A 27,983-nucleotide genomic window follows, 5' to 3' on the forward strand; every position below is an offset into this window, starting at 1 on the left:
AAATCTTAAAGTAATCAGGCAGCGTCAATATGGTTTTGTGAAAAGGGAAATCATGTTTGACTTAATTATTGGAGCTTGTTGAGGATCTGTCAAGCAAAGTGAATAAAGGGGAAGATTTGATGTGGTGCACTTAGAATTCCAAACGTCATTTGATAAGGTGCCACACCAAAAGGTTACGATACCAAATAAGAACTCAAAGAACAAAGAACAAAGAAAATTACAGCACAGGAACAGGCCCTTCGGCCCTCCAAGCCTGCGCCGATCCAGATCCTCTATCTAAACCTGTCGCCTATTTTCTAAGGGTCTGTATCTCTTTGCTTCCTGCCCATTCATGTATCTGTCTGGACACATTTAAAAGATGCTATCGTGCCCGCGTCTACCACCACCACTGGCAACGCATTCCAGGCACCCACCACCCTCTGCATAAAGAACTTTCCATGCATATCCCCCCTAAACTTTTCCCCTCTCACTTTGAATTCGTGACCCCTGGTAATTGAATCCCCCACTCTGGGAAAAAGCTTCTTGCCATCCACCCTGTTTATACCTCTCATGATTTTGTACACATCAATCAGGTTTCCCCTCAACCTCCGTCTTTCTAATGAAAATAATCCTAATCTACTCAACCTCTCTTCATAGCTAGCACCCTCCATACCAGGTAACATCCTGGTGAACCATTCTGTGCCATAAACTTTCTATGATTTTTCTGTGTGATTGCCTGGTTCAATCTGCACCTGGCAGACTCTGATACTGTCGTGACTGTGGGATTCATTCTTTAACTCTCAAGCTGTAGTGATGGTGGACATAGACAATGCTGGAGAAGGATCATCGACCTTGAAACGTTCACTGTGTTTCTCTCTCCACAGATGCTGCCAGAGCTGCTGAGCATTCCCACCAAATTCTGTTTTCGTGAGCATTGGGTGTAATTGGAGTGATGTCACAATGTCTTGTGTTTCGTTACCCAATCCGATTCAATGCTTGCCACCATTCACAAGCATGCTTGCAGCGAAAAATGTTTTGGGGCGGCACAGTGGCACAGTGGTTAGCCTCACAGCTCCAGCGACCTGGGTTCAGTTCTAGGTACTGCCTGTACGGAGTTTGCAAGTTCGCCCTGTGACTGTGTGTGTTTTTGCCGGGTGCTCCTGTTGCCTCCAACAGCCAAAGACTTGAAGGTTGATAGATAAATATAGGTTTAATATAAATGGGTGGTTGTTGGTCAGCACAGCCTCGGTGGGCCGAAGGGCCTGTTTCAGTGCTGTATCTCTAATGAACTAAATAAATCTTCTGTGAAATCAGGAAGTTTATTTCCTAAAGACTCTCTGCAGCCACGTTTCTACTGAAAAACTCACCGACTATGTGAAGATGCACAGGGGAAAGTCACCAATCTGTCTGTGAGACAGCGCCCTACTGAAGGGATTCCCTCACACAGTGATTACCTTGTGATTTATGTCCCTTCCTGTCGATAAGTATACTTACCACCATCAAATTAGATCAGAGACAGAAGAAAAAAGAACAGCTACAGTGAAGCACATTGTTTTTCTGAAGTAATTTCTCTCTCTGTTGATTTATGCTCTTGAATTAAATGTTGATTTTCTCCCAGGAAAGCTCAATGTTTTCCTTCCTTTTCAGCTCCTGTGACACATACTGCTATGCCTCATAACACACGGCTACAATCCATCTGCCAGGGCTGTGAAATGGATCCTTGGATCAAATAAAATGGGAATCCAGCCGTCTGTTGAGAGACTGATGTTTATGACATTCGCTATTGAGTGTGTATCAAGTTACAGAAGCTCAAATTTAGCGGTTCAATCCTGAACTCAACAGAAGCACTACATTGTCTGATTGCGACAGGCGATGGTGTATAGTGGTTAACATAGCTGTCGTTTTAAGCAGTTGAATCGGGTTCATTTCCTGGCCATCGCAGCTTCACATGTTTTGATCTCTGTTCTTCTGAGGCTCAAAGGTTTGAATGGAGCCTGAACATTTTGGAATGGATAACGTGTGCAAAGGAAGGAAATCCTTGACGTGGTTTTAATTCCCACGTCACGATAAATCTAACTCGGATTTCCTCCTTTTTATTGTCATTTTTTAGCTGACCTGAACTATATAGTGGAACACCGATAGAATTACATGCGTTCACTAAAATTCATTGACTCTCAGAATCTTGTCCCTTCGCTGCTTCCCGTTCCTTATTTAAATATCCATTTCCCTCCCAGAGGGATTGTTTCATCCTTCAATACGAGCAACACTGTGAAAATCCCAGCGTTGTGCTGAGTTCTTTGTGGGATTATGATTTCTTTATTTGAAGTGAGAGACCAGTCAGAAATACTGTTCAATGAAGAGTAAAATATCACAGGGCATATTTACAAATAGCCAAATAAAGAAGGTAATCTTTTGTTTTTATGAGACATCCATTGATTTATTCTTCAGTATATCAATGTGAAACAATGTGAGAGGAGAACATACGGGCAGAAGTTATTTCCTCACATTGCCTGCTTCTTTAACCCTGACAGACTGTCTGAATTCACTCTGCGATGTTGCAGTTCTCAAACTCGGCCAGTGGATGTCATCAATCTGCGTTACAGCGAAGTTTACAGATCAGAGAGGGTCACAATAGGTACCACATTGTTCAGCTTCCTTTGGACGGCTGGGACTAAGATATTCTAGGAATTGAGACGAGCTGTTATTACATTTTTTTACACCAACGCTGGTTGCACTTTTGTGCTAAATCAGTTGTCTCACACGTGGGAGTGAGATTGAGTCCATATCTGTCAGTCTGTACTTTTGCGTCTCTGTGTCGAATTAATTCTGTGTGTGTCACTCTATGGCACGGCGTGTGTGTGCTGGTTTAATTCTGAACTGTCAGTCTCTGGCACTGCGTGCGTGTCGGATGAAACCTGTCCCTGTCACTCGAATGCGCTGCATTTGTGTGTGTTGGTTTATTTCTCTAACTGTCAGTCTCTAGCAGAGTGTATGTTTGGCGCATGAATGTTTTATGTAACAGTCGCCAGTTCTGTGTGTGAGTGTGTGATACATTCTGTTCCTTCCACTGTCTGCTACAGAAAATGATTTAAATTCACTGTGTACTTGTTACTATTTGGGACTGTATGTCAGTGTGAGATTCATTCTCCATTTGACAGTCTACAATAGTCGTGTCTGAATGTGTGATTCATTCTGACTCTGACAATGTTTGACACTGCATGTGAATGTTGGAATCATTCTGTCTATTAGCCTCTGATGGATTCAATAGGTATCTGTCACTTTGTGTTACTGTATGCGAGGATGAGTTTAATTCTGTCTCTGTCAATCAAAGGCAGCAGATCAAGAGGTTACGAGGTCGGCACAAGGAAGCCTCTTCTGCAATAGCTTTCCAAACTCGAATACTACACACCGAAGTAAACGTTGTTTTCACTCACTGAGCTGCAGGAGATCGGTCACCTCCGGGCTCAGTTCCAATCTCCCTCTGCCTTTTGCACACTCGTCTCCCTCACAGACACGGAATCTAGCAGTTTTGTTATAATGTTCTTTAACGACTCACCAAACAGCAGTAACAAGGCGGCCGTATCCATGTTCCAGTCTGAGCTACGTTGAGACATGACAACTGGAAGGAAGGGTGAGTGTGTCACTTGCTCCAGCTCGCAGAACTTCAAGCCAGGATGCGTTGAGAGAGTAATTGCAGAAGCAGAGGCTGAGAGGAAGTGAGGTTGACCCACAAACAAAGTAACAGCACTCAGTCTTGTACAACCAGAAATGAAATATGGAGTGAAACATTGCAAGTCTTGCGAGGAGAGATTGAGGAAACTAGGACTCAATTCTCCAGAGTTCAGAAGAATTAGAGGTGGTCTCATTGAAGCTCACAAAATTCTTACAGTGAGTAACAGGATAGGATCTTTCTTCTGGCTGGTGAGTCTAGAACCAGTACACAAAGTCTCAGAATAAAGGGTAGGCCATTTAAGACTGAGATGAGGAGGAATTTATTTGCTCAGAGGGTGGTGAATCTGTGGAATTACCTACCACAGAGGACTGTGGAAGCTCAATCATTAGACATGTTCAAGACAGAACCTATAGATTTCTGGGTATGAATGACATCAAGGAATATGGGGTTAGTCTGGCGGGCGGGGGGGGTGGGGGCGGGGATGGCATAGAGGCAGATGATCAGTCATGATCAGTTTGAATGGCCGAGAACGCCCAACAGGCCGAATGACCTTTTCCTGTTTATATTTCCTGTATTCCTATGTTCCTAATTTCCATCAAGGCAGCATTTGAATAGTAAAGAGTGAGTTTGCATAGAGTGGTCATAAAAGGAGAGCAACGAAAGATAGTGTAAAAATTGGGAATTTGGTAAGAGTGAGAATTCTGTGGTGGGTTTGTTGAGCGAATCACAAAGCGAAATTTTGCTTGTTATTTTGAATTTAACCTCGTACTTTAAAAAACCGTGAGAGAAACTGCAATCTAGTTAACAGAAACAGTTAGTTGCCGGTAACTGTCAATCAGCTGTAAGATTGCATGAAGAGGTGTGAGCTGGGAGCTGAATCGTCACTTGTTACTTGTGTGGCTCAGAAAGGTTTATAAAAGTAAATAGTATCTGCTGATACTGAGAGTGATCGCTCAGAGAGGCCCTCAAAGGAGTGCAGTGTAAAACCAGCTTGAGAGTTGGGAATATGCTGAAATTAATTTAAGGACTGATGGACACAAAATCCAGCACACTGTTTGGTTTTATGTCATGAGGGGTAAAAACAGAGCCGATAGAGAGAAACTGTTCCCATTGGTGGACGGGTCCAGAACCAGATCATTTAAATTTAAGGTGATCGAGAAAAGAATCACAAGCGACAGGAGGGAAATCTTCTTTCTCCAGTGAGTGGTTAGGATCTGGAATAAACTGCCTGAGACTGTGGTGGAGTCAAATTCAAGGGTGGCTTTAAAAAGGGAATTGGATAAGCGCCTGAAGATCAAAAGAGATAATTGCAGGGCTAAGGGGAAATGCCAGGGAAGTGGGAGCAGCTAAATTGCTCTTGCAGAGAGCTGGACGGGTTGAATGAACTCCTTCTGTGCTGTCACCTTTCTATGATTCCATGCCCCAAGACTCCATCACCCTTTCTGCTTCTCACGCAAATGCCCAACTCTCAGTCTTGCCCCAGCAGTGCCCAGTCTGACATTAGACATTAGATTGGGAAAGTGAGTGGAACAGTGACAGGGGATCCAGCATAAAGCAAGTGTGGACTGTAGCACGACACTGCACTGAGATACATTCCCGTCTGTGAGCTGTGTTGACACTGGACTGCTATCAGCTGAGGTGGACTGCCCAGAGGGTGTGCGATGAAGTCCTGCGACAATATAATTGACTGAGTAAACCGATTTATTGCTGCGAATTTAAACATAAAGTTTAGCGGTGCAGCACTGCCGTTGCGGTGCAACGCTCCTCTCAAAACTACTTGGAGATGCTGGGGATTGAACCCAGGACTTCATACATGCGAAGCATGCGCTCTACCACTGAGCTACATCCCCAACTCTGACTACAGTGCTTCACAATTGATTCTTTGTATTTATCATGTTCTCAGTCTTCATCAGTATCAGCAGTCTTTCCGCCGTCCTGACACCTGTCCAAATTGCCGATGCCTCTTGTATGAAACAAGGGCAATGAAATGTGTCCTTTACTTTTCTATACATTCCCACAGATGTACTTGGCTTCAGAATGTGGGGTAATTACATATAAAGGAGCAAATTTTCCCCCACTCTGATCCCAGCGCTCACTATTGTAACGCACGAGAGCGTTTCTGTGGAGTTCCGAATCGTCCTTGCAATTATAACGCAAGTTTGAATTCTAAAGCAGTGAAGTTGGGCAAAATCTTTATAAAGGACTGTTTAAGCCCCAGTTCACATGTTGTGTCCAATTCTGGGAACTTTAAAATGGAGTCAAGGCCTAAGAGAGGATTCAGAGGAGCTTTGCCAGAATGGTATCAGGGACGAAAGGCATCAGTTATGTGGAGAGACTGGAGAAACACTGGGTTTTCACTGCGGGGAAGCGGAGTTTAAAGTCAAATTTAATGGAACTGCCCAAGATCATGCAATCTTTAGATGTTATCAGTGAGGAGAAACTGCACCAGTGGCAGAAGTGTGGGAACCAGAGGACACAGATTTCAGGTAATTGACAAAAAGAACCAGAAGAGAACAATTGTGAATTATTGAGATCTGGAATAAACTCTGTGAAAGAGCGGTGGAAGCAGATTCGGTAATAACTTTCAAAGGGTAACTGGATAAATACCTAAAGCGGAAAACCTACAGGGCTACAGGGAATGAACAGGGAGGGAGTGGGATTAATTTAATGACGCTATCTAAGAGCCAGAACAGGAACAATGGGCCGAAAAGACTCCAATCTGTGCTTCATCATTCTCTGGTGTTTTTTATTGAGGGAATTTCAGGGTTTGAACCCGGCCACAATGAAGTTGTTACATAGCCAAATCAATATGACATGTGACTTCTGATAATAATATTTCCAACATGTTAATATATTTGTCTTTCTTGATGATAGAATTTCTGGGGAGACATAGGAACATAGGAATAGGAATAGCCATTCAGCCCATCGAGCCTGCTCCACAATCCAATTTTCCCACACTATCCCCATATCCCTATTTTACGAAATTTGTCAATCTCTGCTTGAAACGTACTCACAGCCAACTGGGGTCGAGAATTCCTAAGATTCACAACGCTCTGAGCAAATAAATGCCTCCTTATCTCTGTCCTAAGTGGCTCCCTACCTATTTTGAAATTGTGTTCCCTGGTTCTAGACTCCCCAACCAGTGGAAACATCTTACCTGCAGCGACCTGTGCATCCCTTTAAGTCTTTTGCAGGTTTCAATGCGATCACCGCTAATTCCTCGAAACTCTAGAGACTGTCGGCCCACTTTTACAAATCTCTCTTCATTGGACAGTCCCGCCATCCTGGGAAAAATTCTGATGAACCTTCGTTGCACTGCCTTTATGGTGATAATATCCTTTTTCGGGTAAAGGGGGTTAAACTGCACACAGTACTCCAAGTGCGGTCTAACCAAAGTTCTGTACAATTGAAGCAAGTCTTCACTACTCCTTTACTCAAATACTGTTGCGATAAAGGCTAACATCCCATTAGCCTTCCCAATTGCTTGCTACACCTGTATGTTCGCTTTCAGTGACTTATTGACAAGGACACCCAAGTCCCACTGCACATTGGAAGAATAGATCCCAATCTGTGCTGTATCATTCACTGATTCCCTGGTGGTTTTATTGAGGGAATTCCAGGATTTGATCCTGAAAACGATGTAGGAATGTTGATTCATATGCAAATCAATATGACATGTGCCCCAGCAGTCTGAAGCCTGGTATCTGAAGTTAGATTAGGAAAGTTAGAGGAAGAGTGACGGGGCATCGAACATGAAGCAAGAGCGGACTCCGAGCATGACACTTGCACCCGATTACATTCCGGTTTGTGAGCAGTGTTGGCACTGGACTGCTATAGGCTGAGGTTTGCTGTCTGGGGAGCGTGGGTCTAGTACCTTAACATCCTTCCGAAAGTGTGGTGCACAGAAATGGACACAATATTCCAGTTGAGGTTGAACCAGTGTTTTATAAAGGTTTATCATAACGTCCTAGCTTTTGTACTCTATGCCTGTATTTATGAAGCCTTCAAGCCAGGAATTCAGTTTCCCTTGTAAACCACTTTCTCAACCAGCCCCGCCACCGTCACCAATTTTTGCACATATACCCCAGGTCCCTCTGATCCTGAACCCCCTTTCGAATTGTGTCCTATATTTTATCTTGCCTCTGCTCGATTTTCAGAATGAAAAAAATCACTTCACACTTCTCTGCAATAAATTTCATCTGCCACTTGCCTTCCTATTTCACCAGCCTGGCCGTGTCCTCTTGAAGATTGTCACTATCCTCCTCACATCTCTCAATACTTCCAAATATTGTGCAATGTATAAATTGTGCAAATGTACTTGTCCACCAAAGTCAACGTCATTAATATGGATAAAGAAAGGCAGGGGTCCTAACACCATGGGGAACCCCATGTTTACCTTCCTCCAGTCCAAAAAAAAACAGCTGTTCACCACTACTCTGTGTCCGAACACTCAGCCAACTTCGTATTCACACGGATACTGTCCCCTTTACTCCATGGGCTCTAACCTTGCTGACAATCCTGTTATGTGACAATTTATTAGATCTTTTTGGATGCTCATGTACACAACAACAAATACATTATCCGTATTCATCTCCTCTGTTGCCCCATCAAAAAATTCCATCAAGCAGCATGAATGTGATGATTCCTCCACCCAAGCTATCAACAACATCCTTCCCACACGCAGTCGATACATTATCACTCCCAGCACACAGATACACTGACAGACCATCAGGTCCACAGTCACAGAGAGCAGGGGTAGGCAGGCTCTTACTGCTCTTACTATTGCGAGGAGAATTGAATACAGAAGTAGGGATGTTATGTTTCAGTTATACAGAGAATCAGTGAAATCACATCCGGAGGACTGTGTACGGTATTGGTTCCCTTATTTAAGGAAGCTGTTCAGAGAAGATTAACAAGACTAATACATGGAATGGGCAGGTTGTCTTAGGAGGAATGGTTGTACAAGTTAGGCTTCCATCCAGTGCCGTTTCGAAAAGTAAGAGCTGACTTGATTGAAGTATAGAAGATTCTGGGGGGTCTTGACAGGGGGGATGTGGAAAGGATGTTTCCTCCTGTGGGAGAATCTAGAACTACGGGTCACTATCTAAAAATAAGGGTCGCCCATTGAAGGCAGAGATGAGGAGATTGTTTTATTTTTTTTTAAATGTCGTGAGTCTTTGTAACTCTCTTCCTCAAAAGGCGGTGGAAGCAGAGTCTTTGCATATTTTTAAGGCAGAGGTAGATATATTCTTGTTACACAAGGGGTTAAAAGTTCATCGGGTGTAGGCGGGAATGTGAAGATGTGGTCACAATCAGATTAACCATGATCTTGTAGAATGGTGGATCAGGCCCGAGTGGCCGCGTGTCCAACTCCGGCTCCTAGTTCATATTTTCCCAAGATCCCAAGTGCTACAGATATATTTTCAATCCAACGGTCAAACACAGCAGAAGTGCAGAAGTTATTGCGGGATTGGGGGATGTTTGGTGGGCGGGGGGTGGGGAGGGGGTGGTGGAAGAGCCATGGCGTTGTGGTCATATCACTAAACTAGTAGTCCAACCATCCAAGCTCATCTCATTGCAACACGGGTTCAAATCGCACACAGCAGCTGGTGGAATTAATGTTCAATTAATCAATAAATTCAATTAATTGACACACAAAATCTAACATTGAAAGGGACTTTCACTAATGTTTCCCTGTGCTCTCTGTCGTTAGCTGGTCTCACCTACATGTGAGTCCAGAACCGCAGCAATGTGTTTGACTCTGAAGTGCATTACTCAGTTGCTGTGCAGTAAGGGATGACCACAAATGCCACCTCCTATAAAATACCTGCTGACAGGTAAATATATAAATCTCAGCCAAAAATCACACGACCTGTCACATTGAAAGACACTGTGCCACGGTAGACTTAACTGCACATTTAATATCAGATAGAATTGACACACTATACATGGTTGAAGGGAACTGAATTTATCCCAATAATACATCGCACACGTATCAGTCTACAAATTTCACTTTGAGTCCGACTGAAAGACGAAATTTCAATCCCATTAGTCCAAACTGAAGCCGACACTCAAGTACATTATTGCAGAGAAAAGAGAGAGAATGATTCCCACACTCATATTCAGTACCACAGACTGGCAGATGCAAAGTGAAGCCATTACTCAAATATCGTTGCGGAGACGGACAGACGCAGAAAGAGTCCCATATTCATATACAGGACCACAGTCTGTCAGATAAAGAATAAATCACCCAATGAAGAACAAATCAATCGAGTCTTGATTAAACTGCATTGCTTGGCTCTTTGTAAATGTGCCCTGTTATATTTTACTCTACATTGTTTACATCAGTTCAAATAAACAAAACATAAATACACGATGATCTGAGCACAACGCTGGACGTTTCACAGAAACCATTACAAGGGGAAAGGGATGAAATACAGACAGAAATAAGATACAAATCAAAGCTCAAAATGCTGGTAAGACCCATCAGCTCCTATAGTTTCTGTATGGGAGGGAAGCTCGGGTTAAGGGTTAAGATCGGTGACACTACTCTGGACCCGAAACGTTAATCCCACCTTCCTCCCTCCACAGATGCTATGTGGCCTGCTGAGTCTTTCCAGCATCTTCTGTTATTATTTCAGTTTTCCGGCGTCTGCAGGATTGATCTTTCTGAAGAAAAACCCACCTCTGGTAGACAATGGACATTTAGATAAGAAACGGGAAGCAGCAGAGGGCAAAAATACTGGAAATGAATGAAGTTCACTAAAGCCGTGCAATTTTATTGCTTTTCTCCTGTACACTTCAGGACAGATAATAAGCAGCAATAGAAAAGCTGAATATGAAGCTAGACGGAATGTGATATGAAAGAGAAAGCATTAAAAAGCTTTATTTTATTCGTGTGAAACACTTTCCCATTATAGACACACAATCCCTGTTGGCAGGATCAAATTTCGTTCAGATCTTGAGTTTCTGATATAAAAGGCATTAAAAGCTGGGGATTTGCGATGGTCAAGGTTCGATCCCGGATCAATTGCTTGGAAGGCAACTATGTGGCACAGTGGCACAGTGGATAGGGCGGCACAGTGGCACAGTGGTTAGCACTGCAACCTCATAGCTCCAGGGACCCGGGTTCGATTCTGGGTACTGCCTGTGTGGAGTTTGCAAGTTCTCCCTGTGTCTGCGTGGGTTTTCTCCGGGTGCTCCGGTTTCCTCCCACAAGCCAAAAGACTTGCAGGTTGATAGGTAAATTGGCCATTATAAATTGTCAGTAGTGTAGGTGGTAGGGAAATATAGGGACAGGTGAGGATGTTTGGTAGGAATATGGTCGTGTGGGATTAGTATAAATGGGTGGTTGATGGTCGGCACAGACTCGGTGGGCCGAAGGGCCTGTTTCAGTGCTGTATATCTAATCTAATCTATGTGCACCACTATTATACCATCGCTTACCTCAGACATTACCTGGAGTATTTTAAACAATATCTATCATTAAATTGTTAAGTTCTTTGCACATGGAGCTGTATTGATTGATGTAAAGATACAAGTTAGTCTCTCTCTGTCCCTCCAGCCCCTCTGCTTTTCTCTCTCCTCCTGCACTGACTGATAGATGAACACTAACTGCTGTCTTAAACACGCCATCTTCAATACCCAGAGATGGAAATGGATAGACGCTGCTTCCATGTCACCGCAACTCAGCCCACTGACAGACAGACACATAAACTCCAGTCCAAACTCACTATCAAATTGTCACTGTGTCAATCCCACAATAGTGCAGCCTTAGCTCCAAGTTAGATACCAGATGGCACTTGTTTGAATCCCAATAATGTACCCTGAGATTCTCATTAAACATCACTCCAACATTTAGACACATTATGGGTTTAAAATTGGTGGTACTAATTCCCATAGTATGCCCTGACATATAAATTAGAAACAAGTCAAATTCAATGTCTGTGATCAGATTGAGATTGAGATCTGGAAATACAGTATACAAACTCAGATACCAGTTTAAAACTTACGCATATAATTTAACTGAAATGTCCATTCCCTTAGTCCAGCCTGATATAAACTGCGAACCAGTTCTGAAACATCATATAGTATCTATGTGAAATATATTGCATTAATTCAATGAGAGCAGGCTGGTATCGACATAACATGTAAGATCTCATTCACAAAAAGAGTGAATGACACAGTATCAATTAAAAACATAGATCCTTAAAAATTCCACGCACAGATATTGGCCATTCGGCCCATTGTGTCCACGCCAGCTGCATAAGTGCTGTCCAGTCTCATCTTACTTTCTGTCTTTTGGTCCATAGCCCTGTATGCTACAATACGTCAAGTGCATGTCTAAGATTGTGTTACATGTCATAAAGGTTTCTGCTTCTACCACCCTTTCAGGCAGTGAGGTCCAGGCCACCCATTGCCCTCTGGGTGAAAATGAATACTCCTGAACTCTCCTCTAATCCTTCTGCCAATTAATTTAAATGTTTGCCCCATTGATATTGACCTTTCTGCAGAGTGAAATAGATCCTTCCTGTCCACTCTATCTTGGCACTTCGTAAGTTTTGAAGACCTCCAATATTCTGCCCCTCCCCCCTCCAAAGTTCCAAAGATAACAGCCCCCGCATACTCAGCATAAGAGTTGTTCTCCATGGAACAGAGAAGACTGAGGGGAGATTTGAAATGTACAAAATTGTGAGGCGCCTGGATAGAGTGAATGTAAAGGACCTATTTACCTTATCAGAGAGGTCAGTGACTGGGGGGCATAGATTTAAATTGCTTGGTAGAAAGAGGAGAGGGAGGATGAGTGTTTTTTTTTCTCCTAGAGCATGGTGTAAGTCTGAAACTCGCTGTCTGACAGGGTATTAAAGGTAGAAAACCTCAATCTATTTAAAAGATGTCTGGATCTGCACCTCAAATGCTCGAACCTGCAGGGCTATGGACCAAATGCTGGATGGTGGGATTAGACTGGATGGCTCGTATTTTGTCCAGCCCAGACACAATGGGACAATGGCCTATTTCTGTGCCATAAACTTTCTATGATTCTATGTTTCGATTTTCTCACAGTTAAAATTATCCAATCCTGCCAATATCCTCACAAATCTCCTCTGTACCGCCTCTAGCAGGATCACATCCTTCCTGTAAAGCAGTGACCAGAAATACTCTAGCTGCACTCCAACTAGTGTTTAGCACTGCTTTAGCATCATGTTCCGACTCTTCGACTCTTTGGCAGTGTGTGAACTTATAAATACAAGCAGAGTTATAATTCTGTCAGTCTCTGGTACAGTATATGTGCATTGAATTAATTTTCTGTTTATCAATCCCTGGCACACTGTGTGGTTGCAGAATTAATGCTGTAACTGACAATCTCTGATAGCGTGTTTGAATGTGGGACATATTTTGCATATGTCAGTCTCTGTTACTGCATGAGACTGAAACCTTCATTCTATATCAGTCAGTCTCTGGGACTGTATGTGCGTGTGAGATTCATTATTTTTCTGTTATTTTCCGATGGTGGCGTGTCAGTGTGTCATTCATTCTGTATCTGACAGACTGTGGTACTATACATGAATGTGAGCCTCATTCTGTGCCTGTCAGTCTTTAGTTCTTATGTGAGTGATGAAATCACTTTGTATTTATCAGTCTGTGGTCGTGTATGTGAATGTGAGCCTCATTCTGTGTCTGTCAGTCTTCAGTTCTATATGTGAGTGATGAAATCACTTTGTATTTATCAGTCTGTGGTAGTGTATGTGAATGTGAGCCTCATTCTGTGTCTGTCAGTCTTCAGTTCTATATGTGAGTGATGAAATCACTTTGTACTTATCAGTCTGTGGTCGTGTATGTGAATGTGAGCCTCATTCTGTGTCTGTCAGTCTTCAGTTCTATATGTGAGTGATGAAATCACTTTGTATTTATCAGTCTGTGGTAGTGTATGTGAATGTGAGCCTCATTTTGTGTCTGTCAGTCTTCAGTTCTATATGTGAGTGATGAAATCACTTTGTATTTATCAGTCTGTGGTCGTGTATGTGAATGTGAGCCTCATTCTGTGTCTGTCAGTCTTCAGTTCTATATGTGAGTGATGAAATCACTTTGTATTTATCAGTCTGTGGTACTGTATGTGAATGTGAGCCTCATTCTGTGTCTGTCAGTCTTCAGTTCTATATGTGAGTGATGGCTTCACTTTGTAGCTATCAGTCTCTGGTACTGTATGTGACTGTGGGACTCACCTAGTTACTTTCACTCTCCAGGTCAATATGTGAGTGATGGCTTCACTTTGTGTCTATCTCTCTTTGGTCCTTTATGTGAAAGTGAGACTCATTCTGTTTCTTTCAGTCTCTAGTTCTATATGTGAATGATGGCTTCGCTTTGTATCTATCAGTCTCTGGTTCTTTATGTGAAAGTGGGACTTATTCTGTGTCTTTCAGTCTCCAGTTCTTTCTGTGAATGATGGCTTCACTTTGGATCTATCAGTCTCTGGTACTGTATATGAATTTGGGACTCACATAGTTCCTTTCAGTATCCAGTTCTATATGTGAGCGATGGCTTCACTTTGCAGATATCAGCCTTTTTAAAAAATTCTTTCATGGGATGTGGGCGTCACTGGCAAAGCCAGCATTTGTTGTCCATCCCTAATTGCCCTTGAGAACTGAGTGGCTTGCCAGTCCATGTCGCAGGGCATTTAAGCGTGAAGCATATTGCTGTGGCTGTGGAGTGGAGTGGGCAGGGGGCGGGGTGCTAGAGTTGTGGGGGAGTTGGTGTTGGGGGGGGGGGCGACGCTGGATTCCACCATGCCAGGTCTTGCCTGCGTTCAAGGGGCCTCGGTGATTGCCAGCCCACCGCTCCCCACCCCCCCCCCCCGCCCCGAACCCGATCGATGGAGCAACAGGGGACCTGAACCAAGAGAACGCAGGTCTGGCAGCATCTGTTTGGAGAGAAGTAGATTTAACGTTTCAGATAGTGACCATTCATTTGAATTGACCTGAAACGTTAACACTGCTTCTCTCTCCAACAGATGCTGTCAGACCTGCACAGTATTTCCAGCATTTCTTGTTTTTACTTCAGATTTCCAGCATCTGCAGTATTTTGCTTTTATTTTGGAGTTTCTGACACTGATGGGCTATTTCTGATAAGAAGAATAAGAGGAGATTTGATCGAAGTGTTGAAACTCAAGAGAGATCCAGACATAGCAAATGGGGAGAAACTGTTCCCATTGGCAGAAAGGTCAACAAGTACATAGTCAATGGTAAAATAAACACAACGGTGGCATGGATGTCTAAATAGACCAATCAGAGCGAGACCCTTAAATAAAACACTGCCATAACTTTCAAACTACCAATCACAATCATCCCCTTAACCAATCCTCCATCATCACAGGGCTGTGGGAGCTCCCTATTTAATCCCAGTGTGGAGGGGTTTGGGGAGATTTCCAGGTCTGAAAGTGATTTGAGGACTGTCTGATCCGGCACATTTCTACTCCAATCATTTTAATACAATTATGCAAGCAGAGCCTAATAACCCAATAACTGACCCACTTGAGTGCTTGTTTCTCTTTTACCACAGAGTGCAGTCAGGCACATAATCTATTTTGACCTTAAAGCAGCAGTTTTAACCATAATGGCGAGAGGTATCCCTTCTGACAGAATTGCAGAACTGTTACAGAGCACAAGAATGCCATTTGCCCCATCGTGCCCACACTGGCTCTCTGAATGAGCAATTGACTTAATGCCAATCGCCCGCCTTCTCCCCATAACCCTGCACTTTCTTCCTGTTCACATAAGAGTCTAATTACCTTTAGAATGCCTCGATTCAACCTGCCTCCACCACACTGTCAGGCAGTGTATTCCAGATCCTAACCACTGCCTGTGTGAAGAAGTTTTTCCTCATGTCGTTGTTGTTTCTTTTACCAATTGCTTTCAATCTGTGCCCTCTCGTTCTCGATCCTTTCATGAGTGGGAAGTTTCCCCCTATCCACTCTGTCCAGATCCCTCATGATTTTGAATACCTCGATCAAATCACCTCTCAGCCTTTTCTTCGCCAAGGAAAACAGTCCCAACTTCTGCAACATATCTTCATCACTGAAGTTCTTCATCCCAGTGCCATTCTCGTGAATCTTTGCTGTACTTCTCCAATGCCTTTACATCTTCTTGGAGGGTATCTTTCTCCTCCCTCGGCCACTCGCTGCAGACCTCGCTGTTCCCCCACTCCCATGTCCGATTGTTCCCCACTCCTCGCTTCATGCCACCCCGGTCTCCAGCTCCCCCCCCCCTGCTCCCCCACCCCAGCTCTTGACAGTACCGCTTCCCTCCTCTCGGCCACTCGCTCCTCCGTCACCCCATCACCCCTCATGGCATGCATTTCTTCTTCGGCAGGCATGCAGAGAACAATTAAACGTGGGAGCGAGTGGCCGAGAGGAGGGAAGCGGCGTGGCCTAGAGCAGGAGCATTGTGGGGAGGAGGGTAAGTGGGAAGCGAGTTGCCGGAGAGCGGGGGGTCGAGGAGCGGGGAACAACCAACCAGGGGAGTGGAGGAGAGAAGCAAGGTCTGGAGCGAGTGATTTAGTTGTGTTGACATATAAAAAGTGGATAATGAATTGCCAGCACATTTTATACTCTGCCCGATTTTATTCTCCATCGATCGGGTTGCCAATTCACTGTCTCCCTAAATATCAGAACATGGAAATTCAATCATAACATTCCTTTTGTACTAAATGGTATTACTGGAATATGAAATGGCTCTGAGGATTACAGTTAGCATCCTATACTCCATACTAGTATATTATTGGACCTCCATCCAACTTCATGTAAGGTGAGCTTGCTGGAACTAACCAGCCGGAAGCATTTCCTGTGATAAATTGAGCAGCGCCATCTTTCATCCTGGTAGTTGCGTGAATTTCACAGACATTTAGGTGTCAGTGGAACAGGCTGCAATTCCTCATGTGCAAATACAGCGCCACCTAACGGTTGCATTGTCAGCAAATGCAGCCTTTACTCACAACATCTTATTGCAGTGTAATACCTCAGAGTGCAATTATTACAGTGCAGAATAAGGGGCAGTTTGAGGGCTCTGCCCGGCTCTCACTTTTCACAAGACGATGCTCACTTCTGATTGGAATCGTCGTTTAACTTTGAGAAAGACAAAACTAAAAATTGATAAAGGGGAGGAAATGGATATGCTAGCTGTATGTAAAATTGATAAGGCACCAGGACCAGACGAGATGCATCGAAGGATACTGAGGGAAGTGATGGTGGAAATTGCTGAGTCACTGATAATAATTTTCCAGTCTTCCTTAGACTGGTGGTGCCAGAGGACTGGAGAATTGTAAACCTTACACCCTACTTCAAAATAGGGTGCAAAGTTAAGCCCAGCACCTACAGGAAGACAAGCTAACTTCGGTGGTGGGAAAGGTTTTAGGAAAATAATTTGTGAAATATTTAATAGTCATTTAAACAAAGGTGGATTAATTAAGGAAAGCCAGGAGGAATTTGTAAAGGGCAAATCGTCTTCAACTAACTTGCTTGAGTTTTTCTAATGAGGTAACAGAGAGGGTTGATGAGGGGAATGTGAAGGATGTGGTGTACATGAACTTCCAAAGGCATTTGATAAAGTGCCACATAACAGGCTTATAAACAAAGTTAGAGTCGAAGGATTAAAAGGGAAATGGCAGGCCGGATATGAATTTAGCTGAGCAACGGGAAGCATAATGTAGTGACGGACAGTTGCTTTTCGGACTGGACGAAGTTATATAGTGGAGTTCCCCATGGGTCAGTGTTGGGACCTTTGCTTTTCCTGATATATATTAACGGCCTATACCTGAATGTACAGGGCGCAATTTCAAAATTTGCGAGTGACACAAAACATGGAAGTATTGTGAACTGTGAGTAGGAGAGTGGTAAACTTGAAAGGGGACACAGACAGGCTGGTGGAATGGGCGGAGAAGAAGCAGGCGATGTTCAATACAGAAAAGTGAGAAGTGACACATTTTTGAAGGAAGAATGAGGAGATGCAATATAAACTAAAGAATACAATTCGAAAGAGGGTGCAAGAACAGTAGGATCTGGGGCTTTAAGGACACGTATCAATGAAAGTGGCACAGCAGGTTGAGAAAGTAGTTAATGAGGTATACAGGATTCTGGGCTTTATAAATAGAGTACAAAATCAAGGAAGTCGTGATAAACTTGTATAAAACATTGATTCGGTCTCAATTGGAGTATTAGTTTCAGTTCCAGACACCACACTTCAGGAAGAATGTTAACCCATTAGAGATGTTGCAGAAAAGATTCGTGAGAATGGTTCCAGGGATGAGGAACTTCAGTTACCTGAATAGAATGGAGAAGCTGGGTCTCTTTTCCTTGGAGAAGAGAAGGTTGAGAGGAGATTTGATCGAGGTATTCAAAATCATGAGGGGTCTGGACAGAAAAGACAGTGTGAAACTGTTCACTTTTGTGGAAGGGTCGAGAATGAGTCGATACCAAGTTAAGGCGATTGCAAAGAAGCAATAGCAACCAGGAGAAAAAACGTTTTCACGTAGAGAGTGATTAGGATCTGGAATTCACTGCCTGAGAGTGTAGTGGAGGCAGATTCAACTGAGGTATTCAAAAGAGAATTGAATAATTATCTGAAGGGAAGAAAAATAGATGGCTATGGGGAAAATACAGGACAATGAGAATAGATAAGATAACTGCCAAGCTTTGCTTGAAATAAAACCAGGCACATTGACTCTGATTGGCAGTGAACTGTCAGTCACCATAAACTGCTGCATTCTCCATGGCAACGTCTCTACCAATTAGAATCCAATTGTCAACCAATCAGAACTCCCTTACATAGTATAAATGTACTGTTTGTCTTTCCATTGGTATTCTATAGATTTGTCCTGATGAGTGAAAGAGGATAATGTTCGACAAATGTCTTTGTTATCAGCAATACTCGAAAAAATTACGAAGTTTATCAAATTGTCTCAAAAGTAAAACTTTATATTAATTCACTTCTGTCCCACATCGGAATTGGCGGGCTTTTATTCTACGATTCGTAAATCGAAACCAATGTCTTAATTGATCGTTTACAACGTGGCTCTCTGATAGGTTGTGAAATCTCCCATTTCAGATCCCGCCAGTCGGCGGTTTGCTGCGCTGGTGATTTTATCACGAAGGCAGTTTTGTGTGGTCACTTGGCTCCCGCTTTGCCCAGTCCTTTGACTCCTTCCCCTCTCCCAGAAATGTTTAGTTTAGATATACAGCACTGAAACAGGCCCTACAGCCCTCCGAGTCTGTGCCGACCATCAATCACCCATTTATACTAATCCTGCACTGATTCCTTGTTCCTACCACATCCCCACCTGTTCCTATATCTCCCTACCACCTACCTATTCTAGGGGTAATTTATAATGGTCAATTAACCTATCAACCTGCAAGTCTTTGGCATGTGGGAGGAAACCGGAGCACCCGTAGGAAACCCATGCAGACACAGGGAGAACTTGCAAACTCCACACAGGCAGTACCCAGAATTGAACCCGAGTCGTTGAAGCTACTGTGCTAACCACTGCGCCACTGTGCCGCCCCTTCACTCGAATCACTATTGAATGAGATGGGAACTTCTGCAGGCTCCTTTTTTTCAATACAGCCTGCCCCGAACTGCCTTCGAATAAGGACAGATAGAGCGCAGGAAGGCGAGTAGACCAAGTGAGGATTAAACAGAGAGCGGGAGAGGAGAGAGACAGTACAGAGAATGGTCTCGGATCGCTCTGCGCCCCCATCTCCAGCTTAAAACGCTTTCTCAATCATGGAACCGAAGTATAAACCCTGACAGACTGGGTCTCCATCGCCAGGTATTTTCAGATGCCCTGGGCTTTTCACTAAGCACGTGTTACAATGAACAGAAAGTATTAGTCCTGTCTCAGGTCAACCTGTCTCCTTCCATTCCAGTCTACAGTCGACTCCAGTTACTGTGCTCTTAACTCCATTGGCTCGAATCTCAACAGGATTCCCGCTTGCACTGACTTCTCCAGAGCAGAGGGAATTTCTCTACAGCTTTTGTATTGGATGTGGGCGTCACTGGCAAGGCCAGTATTTGTTGTTCATCCCTAATTAACAACTGAGTGGCTTGCGAGGCAATTTCATAGAGCAGTTAAGAGTAAACCACGTTGCAGTGGGTCTGGAGTCACATGTATGCCAGACCAGGTAAGGACGGCAGATGTACATCAGTAAAGGGCATTAGTGAACAAAATGTATTTTTTTGCTGACAATTGATGATAGTTTCATGGCACAATTCCTGAGACTAGCTTTCATAGAATCACATAATAGAATCATAGAAAGTTTATGGCACAGAAAGAGACCACTTGGCCCATCGTGTCTGCACCAACGGTGAATCGAGCCACCCAGACTAACCCATCTTCCAGAATTTGTTCCATAGCCCAGCACGTTACAGCTCTCGACGTGCATATTCAGGCACCTTTTGAATGAGTTGAGCGTTCCTGGGTTTCCAACCCTTACAGTCTGCGAGTTCCAGAGCCCCACTACCCACAGGGTGAAAAACATTTCCTCATCTCCCCTCGAATCTTTCTGCCAATCACTTTAAATCTTTGCCCCTCTCGTCATTGACCTATCTTGTCCGATATATAGGCCCTTCACCTCCACTCTATCCAGGACCCTCAAAATTTTGTACATCTCTATCAGATCTCCCCTCAGCCTCCTCTGTTCCAAGGAGAACAACCACTGCCTATCCAATCTTTCATCACAGCTGTATTTTTCCAGTACTGGCAACATCCTCATAAATCTCCTCTCTCCCCTCTCTAGTGCAATTTCTGAAATGAGGTGACAGATTTTTCAGTTCCAGAATTTTTTTTCTGTTAATTTATTGAATTTTAATTCCACCAGCTGCCGTGGTGGGATTTGAAACGATGTGCCCAAAATATTATCTTGGACTTCTGGATTACCAGCTCAGTGACATCAAAGCATGCCCTTCAACAGAGGGAATGGGTGCTCAGTTCTCAGTTCCTCCTCAGGCTTTCAATCTGACTCAAACAAAGCAACTCTCTCTCTCTCTCTCCAACCTTAGCTCCTTCTTCTATTCCCCACCACCACATACACACACACACGCACACACACACACAAACACACACACATTGACCTGAAACGTTAACTCAGGTTCTCTCTCCAGAGATGCTGCCAAACCTGCTGAGTGTTTTCAGCACTTTCTTTCTCCACTTCGCCTTGAATGCTGTTTCCTTCTCCACTTTCTGCCAGCTCGCCATATTCCTTGATTATATGAGAGACCAAAAATCTGTCCATCCCGACCTGAAATGTATTCAATGATAGAGAATCCACAACACTATGGGGTGGAGAATTACAAAGTTTCACAACCTTTGAGTGAAGTAATTTCTCTTCATCCAACTCCTAAATGATCGCCCCATATCCTGAGACTGTGTCCCCCTGTGTTACATTCCTCGACCAGCGGATACCATCTCTTATTGTCTACCCTATCCAGCTCCTTCAGAATCTTGCATGTTTCAATGAGATTGCCTCTCATTCTCTAAACTCCAGACAATATCGAATCAATATACTCAGCCTCCCTTATTAGGGAAACTCCCTCACCCGAAGGTTTACTGAACCTTCACTGAACCACCTCCAATTCAAGTATATCCTTTCTTAAATGTTGAGATGAAAACTGCACACAGTACTCCAGATGTGGTCTCACAAATAGCCTGCACAATTGTAACAAGACTTCTTTATTCCTTTACTCCAACCCCCTTCTAATAAAGGCTGACATGCCATTTTGCCTTCCTAAATGGTTGCTGTGCCTGCACGCTTAATGTCTGTATTCCTGTACAGGCTCACCCAAGACTGTTTGAACAGCAACACTTACAATTTTCAGGGACGGGTTAGGTAGTGAATAATCCGCGCTCTGCTAGACAGTGCACAGTCAGGCACTGACAGTTAGGTTCTGTCCTGATGTCCAGGCAAAACTAGGATGGATAAACTCACCTGCACATCATAGGGGGGAACAATATCTGTCTCACACACAGCACTGATGGTGTGCTCTCAGACACAGTAACTGCCCACCTATCCATACATTCCAGGGAATCACTGCAGGTGAGATACTGCCCCTCCGATCTCCCATCAACTTTCCATCAGCAAAGAGAAAGGCAAGAGTGAGGACAGGAGCAGTCCCAGATTCCAAATGGTACTGCACTTTGAAGAGACAAGCGATGCAGTCTTGCCCCTCACAGATATTGCACCACAGACAGGGACATTATTAATCTCACACTTTGGAAATGTGTCAGAGACAGAGAAATAACAACGTTCCAGATTAACCCTCTCTTGCCTGTTGAGCTGTCTGCAGTCTGGCAGCTGAGGGCAGTTGGTTAATACTCTCAGTGACCGTGTGTATCACTCTGATTGAATTAATCTGATATTTGAGTCATGATGAAAATTTCAAACAAAGTTAACTGTCAGTCACCATAAACTATTGTATTTTCCATGGCAACACCTCTACCAATAAGAGTCCACCTGCCAACCAATCAGCACTTTCTTCTTATACAGTATAATTTCTTGCTTCTCCTTACATTGGTATTCTTGCGGCTTGTCCTGATGAGTGCAAGACGAAAAGCTTTGACAAAATGTCTCTATTTTCAGCAATACTCAAGCTCTGAACAACCAAACGACTAATTTTATCTGCGAATGCTGCCTCATAGATTAACTCCTAAACAATCCCAGCAAACACACTGAGACCCTCTTCCCTCCCAACTATCACCAGGATTGGTTTGAGAAATTTCCCTTCAGGATCACAGTCGGTGAATGGTTACTTACATCAGAAGACACTGAGAGAAACTGAGAGAAGGGATCTATCGAGTTGAATAGTTCTAGATTGTAAAGTCAGTTTCAATTACAAACACTCAGTTGACGGCGGTGAATTCAATTTCAGTCGGAAATTTCGGCGCACACTCCAGTGCCAGTACTGAGGGAGCGCTGCTCTGTCAGAAGTACCGTCTACCAGATCAGATATTAAAATAAGACGCCATCTGCCCTCTCAGGTCGATGTAACAGATCCCATGGCATTAGTCTGAAGAAGAGCAGTAGTGGCAGGTGGGGGATGGGGTCTCCCCGGTATCCTGGGGCCTAATATTTATCATTCATCCAACATTACTGCAGCATATTATCTGGGTTTTGGAATCTGGCTTTTGTGGGATCTTGCTGTGCACAAACTGGCTTCCGATTTTCCCACATCACAACAGCGACTACACTTCCCGTATAACTTCATTGGCTGTTGAGCGTTAGGTGACGCACTGAGGTCGTGAAGGGCTCTATAGAAATGCAAGTCTTCCTTCACTGCTGACAATGCATCATTCCAGGAATACAAAGTCTGAATTTCAAAGATTTAATATTTAAATCACATATACAAAAACCGTGTGCCAACATTATTAACAATATATCAACACTCTTTGCTACTCAAGTCCTTCCCAAAGGAGCTCCCATGGTTTCAGTGTGAGGATTGTGAGTGGATTGTCATCAATCAGGTGTTAATAGTTGCTCATAGTCTGTGGTCCCTCAGAACCCGAGTCTGAGGGGTCTTGCTCACAGTCTGCAGTATCACTGCAGTCCCCAGTGCAGTCTGGTCCAGCCCGCTTCCTGGCCGTGTGGCCGCACTGGGTTGTAGAATGGACACGGGCACGGATGCAATGTCACCCCGAGAGAGGGCAGAATGCACCAGGTGCACGGTGCCAGTCTCATGTGGCCAGGACTCAGCACTGACCGGTGGGAGAGTTGACTGCAGCAGAGCTGTGACACGACCGAAGCCACGGTCAATATATCCAACCAGCCTTTCCAAACCGGAGGAGACGGTACAGGTTAGAGCCTGAAAGGCGCCTGTTTGAGCCTCGATCAACGATGCCAGGTCGGGGACCACCGGATCCTGGACAGGGGGCATCACAGCGGCGTCCGTGGAGCTCACCATAGGCTCCTTGGTGACTGCAAGGTGGTGAGGTATTGTGACAGAGCATCACCCAGTATGGACACAGACTCCTCCATCCTCTCAGACAGGGTGAGGCAGTTCCTGGACAGGTTGTCCAGTGCCTCCAGCAGTTGATGATGCACTTGGAAGATCCTCATTTTAAAGGCTGGGCTGGTGAACTCTCCATCCGTGTGCTCTTCGGCAGAGCTGGAAGCTGAGCTTGCCCTTCGGCCATCCATCTCCTGCACTCTCCTTTCCACCATGGCCAGCTTCTGCTCACCATTCCTGAATGATTCACTCTCCGTGCATCCTGACAACTGGACATCTCTTCCACCAGCGAATCCCGTGTTGATGTACTGGAATCTTGGAGCTGGTGACAAAGCCTTTTCTGTTCGCTGGTCCCCTTCCATCTCATACACAGCGGGACCCAAGTAATGGCTCAGACCTGGAACAGAGGGGAGAGGGGCAAGTGTCAGTGTGTGATGGGAAGGTTAGATAGCAGCAAGATGAGGGGGCAGCACAATGTGAGTGCAGGGCGCCACAACGTCCACGTGATTGTTTAACAGAAGAGAAAGGATTAGAGAATTAGGTCTTCACCCTGTGTCAACCGGCCTCCAACACTGTCATTCTGCATTCTTCTCCAGCTGCCGAGCCATATGATGTCCAGAGCTTCTTGCTCCATCTGGGTGAGTTCCTGAATACAGGTCCTCTTCCTGGGCTTGTGTGCCAGTTTGTCCTGTGGAGAGAGTGGAAGGGAGTTAGTCTCTGCTGTCTGAGGCTGTAATCTGAAGAGGTGTTGGGGAAACTCCAGATAAAGGAAGAAAACGTGCATTTTTATAGCACCATTCAGGACTCAAGATGTCCCGAACAGTCTGGAGCCAATGGAGGACCTTGGAAATCTCGTCTCTGCTGTAATGTATGAAATGCGGCAGCCAATTTGCCAACAGCGTGGTCCCACTTTGAGATCAATGATCAGGTAATGTGTTTCAGTGCAGTTTGTTGAGGGATAAATGTTGGCCAAGGGAGCCCAGGTGAACTCTCTTGTTCATCTTCAAAATAGTGCAATGGGATTGTTTACACCAACTGAGAGGACAGGACCATGGTCTGACATCTTACCTAAAAGGAAACACCAGTGTTAACCTAGATGCTGCTCTCAATTCTGTGGAATAGGACTGTAATCCACCATTTCTAACGCTAAGGTGACCTACTGTACCATGGCAGATACTAGCAAAGATAAGGGCTTGCATTTATATAGCAACTTTGAAGACCAAATGACGTTGTAAAATGCTTTATCGCCAATTAAGTACTTTGAAGTGTATACGCTGTTGGAATAGAAGAAAAGCGGCAGTCAATTTGTGCACAGAAGATCCCAATTACAGCAATGTGATTCTGACCCGATCATCTGCTTTTGTGGTGTTGATTGAGGGATTAATATTGGGAAGAATTGTCCCTCTGCTCTTCCTCCACATCGTGGCCATGGGATCTTTTACATCCACCTGAGAGGGCAGACGGGATCTCTCTTTGTCATTTCATCGGAAACGTGGCACCTCTGACTGACTTACAATTGTATGGGGACCCGGTGAGACCGCACCTGGAGTACTGTGTGCAGTTTGGTCTCCGTACCTAAGGAAGGATATACTTCCCTGGAGGTAGTTCTGGGTTGGTACCTCGGATGAGAGGGTTGCCCTACGGTGAGATGCTGAGCAAATTGTGCTCATACTCTAGGCAGTTTAGAAGAATGAGAGGGGGTGGCTCACATTCGTACCAATGGCATAGGTAGAAAAAGGGATGAAGTCCTGTAACAAGAATTTAGGGAGCTAGGTAGCAGATTAAAAAGCAGGACCTCATAGGTTGCAATCTCTGGATTACCCCTGGTGCCATGTGCTACTGAGTATAGGAATAGAAGGATAGAGCAGATGTATGCGTGGCTGAAGAGATGATGCAGGAGGGAGGGCGTTAGTTGGCTGGATCTCTCGGTCTGTTTCCAGCGAAGGTGGGACCTGAACAAGTTGGATGAGTTGCACCTGAACCGAAATGGGGCCAACATCCTTGCTGGGAGATTTGTTAGTGCTGTTTTCTTTTTTTCTTTGTGGGGGGGGGGGGGAGGCGGTGCTGGCTAAATTAATTTGGCAGGTGATGTGATACAGAGTGGAGGGACAGTAGTGGTGATACAAGTCAAATATAGAAGAGCAATTGAGTCAGACTGGAAGGCAGTGCAAATATAGACCTGGTATGGCACAAGCGAATAATGCAAGGCTGGATTGCCTCTGTTTTAAAGCAAGGAGTCTTACTAGTAAGGCTGATGAATTGCGTGCGTTGATTAACACATGGGAATATGATATTATTGATATCACTGTGACATGGTTGAGGGAAGGGCAGGACAGGCAGCTCAATATTCCAGGGTATAGAATCTTCAGGCGTGACAGGGGAGGGTGTGAAAGAGGAGGTGGCATTGGACTGTTGAACAGGAAGTCAATTACTGCAGTAAGGAAGGATGATATCTTGGAGGGTTCCTCAAAAGCGCAGGGTCAATAACCAGTGGGCATAGATTTAAGCTAAGGGGCAGGAGGTTTAGACAAGATTTGAGGGAAGAAACATTCACCCAGAGGATGGAGAAATCTGGAAAACACTGATTGAAGGGGTGGTAGAGGCAGGAAACCTGACAACATTTAAGCAGTATTTAGATGAGCACTTGAAACGCCATAGCATTAAGGCTACGGGCCAAGTGCTGGAAAATGGGATTAGAATAGATAAGTGCTTGATGGCTGGCACAGACATGATGGGTCGAAGAGCCTGTTTCTGTGCTGTATAAATCTATGATCTCATTGAAACATATATAACTCTGAAGGGGTTTGCTAAGGCAGACACTGAGAGGGGTTATCCTTCAACTGGGGAATCTAGACACAGGGACACAGCCTCAGTATTAGTGGCCAATCCTGCAGGACTGAAAGGAGGAGAAATGTATTCACTCAGAGGGTGTGAAACATTAGAATTCTACATCTCAGAAGGTTGCAGATGCTTTATCTTTGTGTATTAACAAGACTGTGATTGATACTTTTGTAAACTCTCAGGGAATCGAGGAATATGAGGAGCAGGTGGAAAATGGAGCTGAGGTAGAAGATCAGCCATGATTGTATTGATGGTTGGAGCAGACTTCAGGGGCCTTATGGTATATACCTGCTCCTCATGGCCTTAGCAGCACTTGCTCATTGATGGGTCAAGTTAGTTTGTTGTGCTCAGGTCCTGGAGTGGAACCTGAAATCACAGAGTTGTGACTGAGAGGTCACAGTGTTACCAACAGAGCCGCAGAGCCATGTACCACAATGATAGTAGGAATGAGGGTCTTCAGTTAATGTGGAGAGACTGGAGAAGCTGGGATTGTTCTCCTTAAAGCAGGGGAATATAATGGGAGATTTAATAGAGGTGTTCAAATTGGGCGGGTTTTTATACAGTCAATAAGGAGAAACTATTTCTCTGCTCCTGTTCAAATCCAGCAGTAAGATCGTACATGTCACACGTGACTTGTTTAACCCAATCATGTTAAGGACGCACTTCTGACAGTGTCGCAGTCCCTGAGCAGTGACCGGGAGTCTTACCCTTGCAGTGCGGGTGATGTCGTTGAACTTCTTGCGGCACTGCCCCCCTGTCCGGATGACATCAGTCCTGGCATTCACATTGAGGGCCACCTCCTCCCAGGCCTGGCGTAGTGTCTGTCTGGGCATCTTCCTCCCGTCCGAGGGGACTTCCTTGCGGGACCTCACCTGTTCCACCAGAATCTCCACTGCTGCATCGCTGAATCTCGGAGCTTTCGATTCCGACATGTTTCAGGGACGGAGGCGGCGAAGAAGCAGCGACTGCAGACAAAGTGAAGGATGAGAGAGAGGTTTAAAGAGCGCCGGGCCCGCCGGAAATCCCAGCCGCCGGAAATTCCCAACCTTCCAGCTGGGCGAGCAGTCCGTCACTGCACCGCAGGCTGGCTCATTGTCCCAATCCCATACAAAGACTTGCCGCCAGTCAAAGTGATTCCTGCCAATGACAGGAGCTTTCAACACTCCCGCCTGATATCCACCCGCAGTCAAAATGCTCCCTGGCTCTGACAGCAGCGGTGCTGCTCGAGAAAGAGCTGTGTTAAAGCAGCACAAACACAGTTTGAAATGCAACCCCCACCTCTTATTTAATGTTGAATTCCTTGCTTTAACATTTGCAGCACATCACACAGACAGTATTCTGTCGGTATTCTGTTCAGTACAAACTTGCTGACTGATTTATTTGAACAGGAGATAAATACACCAAACACAGATTGTAAATAGGTGATTAATTCTGCATCTGTGACTAACTGTATTGTGTATAAGTGCAATATTAACTCTGTATCTGTCAGTATCTGGTTTTGTGTG

The 27,983-nt window shown here is 44.5% G+C and overlaps 1 non-coding gene and 1 pseudogene across 1 annotated transcript; both read right to left on the reverse strand.

The window, feature by feature from the left end:
* Positions 1-5,430: 5,430 nt before the first annotated feature.
* On the reverse strand, positions 5,431-5,502 carry trnaa-cgc (transfer RNA alanine (anticodon CGC)). Its single transcript has one exon. It is a non-coding gene; the product is annotated as a tRNA-Ala (tRNA).
* A 17,667-nt stretch (positions 5,503-23,169) lies between these two features.
* LOC137361540 (uncharacterized) lies at positions 23,170-27,449 on the reverse strand (annotated as a pseudogene).
* Positions 27,450-27,983: the final 534 nt, after the last annotated feature.

Source organism: Heterodontus francisci, unplaced genomic scaffold, assembly GCF_036365525.1.
Source record: "Heterodontus francisci isolate sHetFra1 unplaced genomic scaffold, sHetFra1.hap1 HAP1_SCAFFOLD_839, whole genome shotgun sequence".
Lineage (NCBI taxonomy): Eukaryota > Metazoa > Chordata > Chondrichthyes > Heterodontiformes > Heterodontidae > Heterodontus > Heterodontus francisci.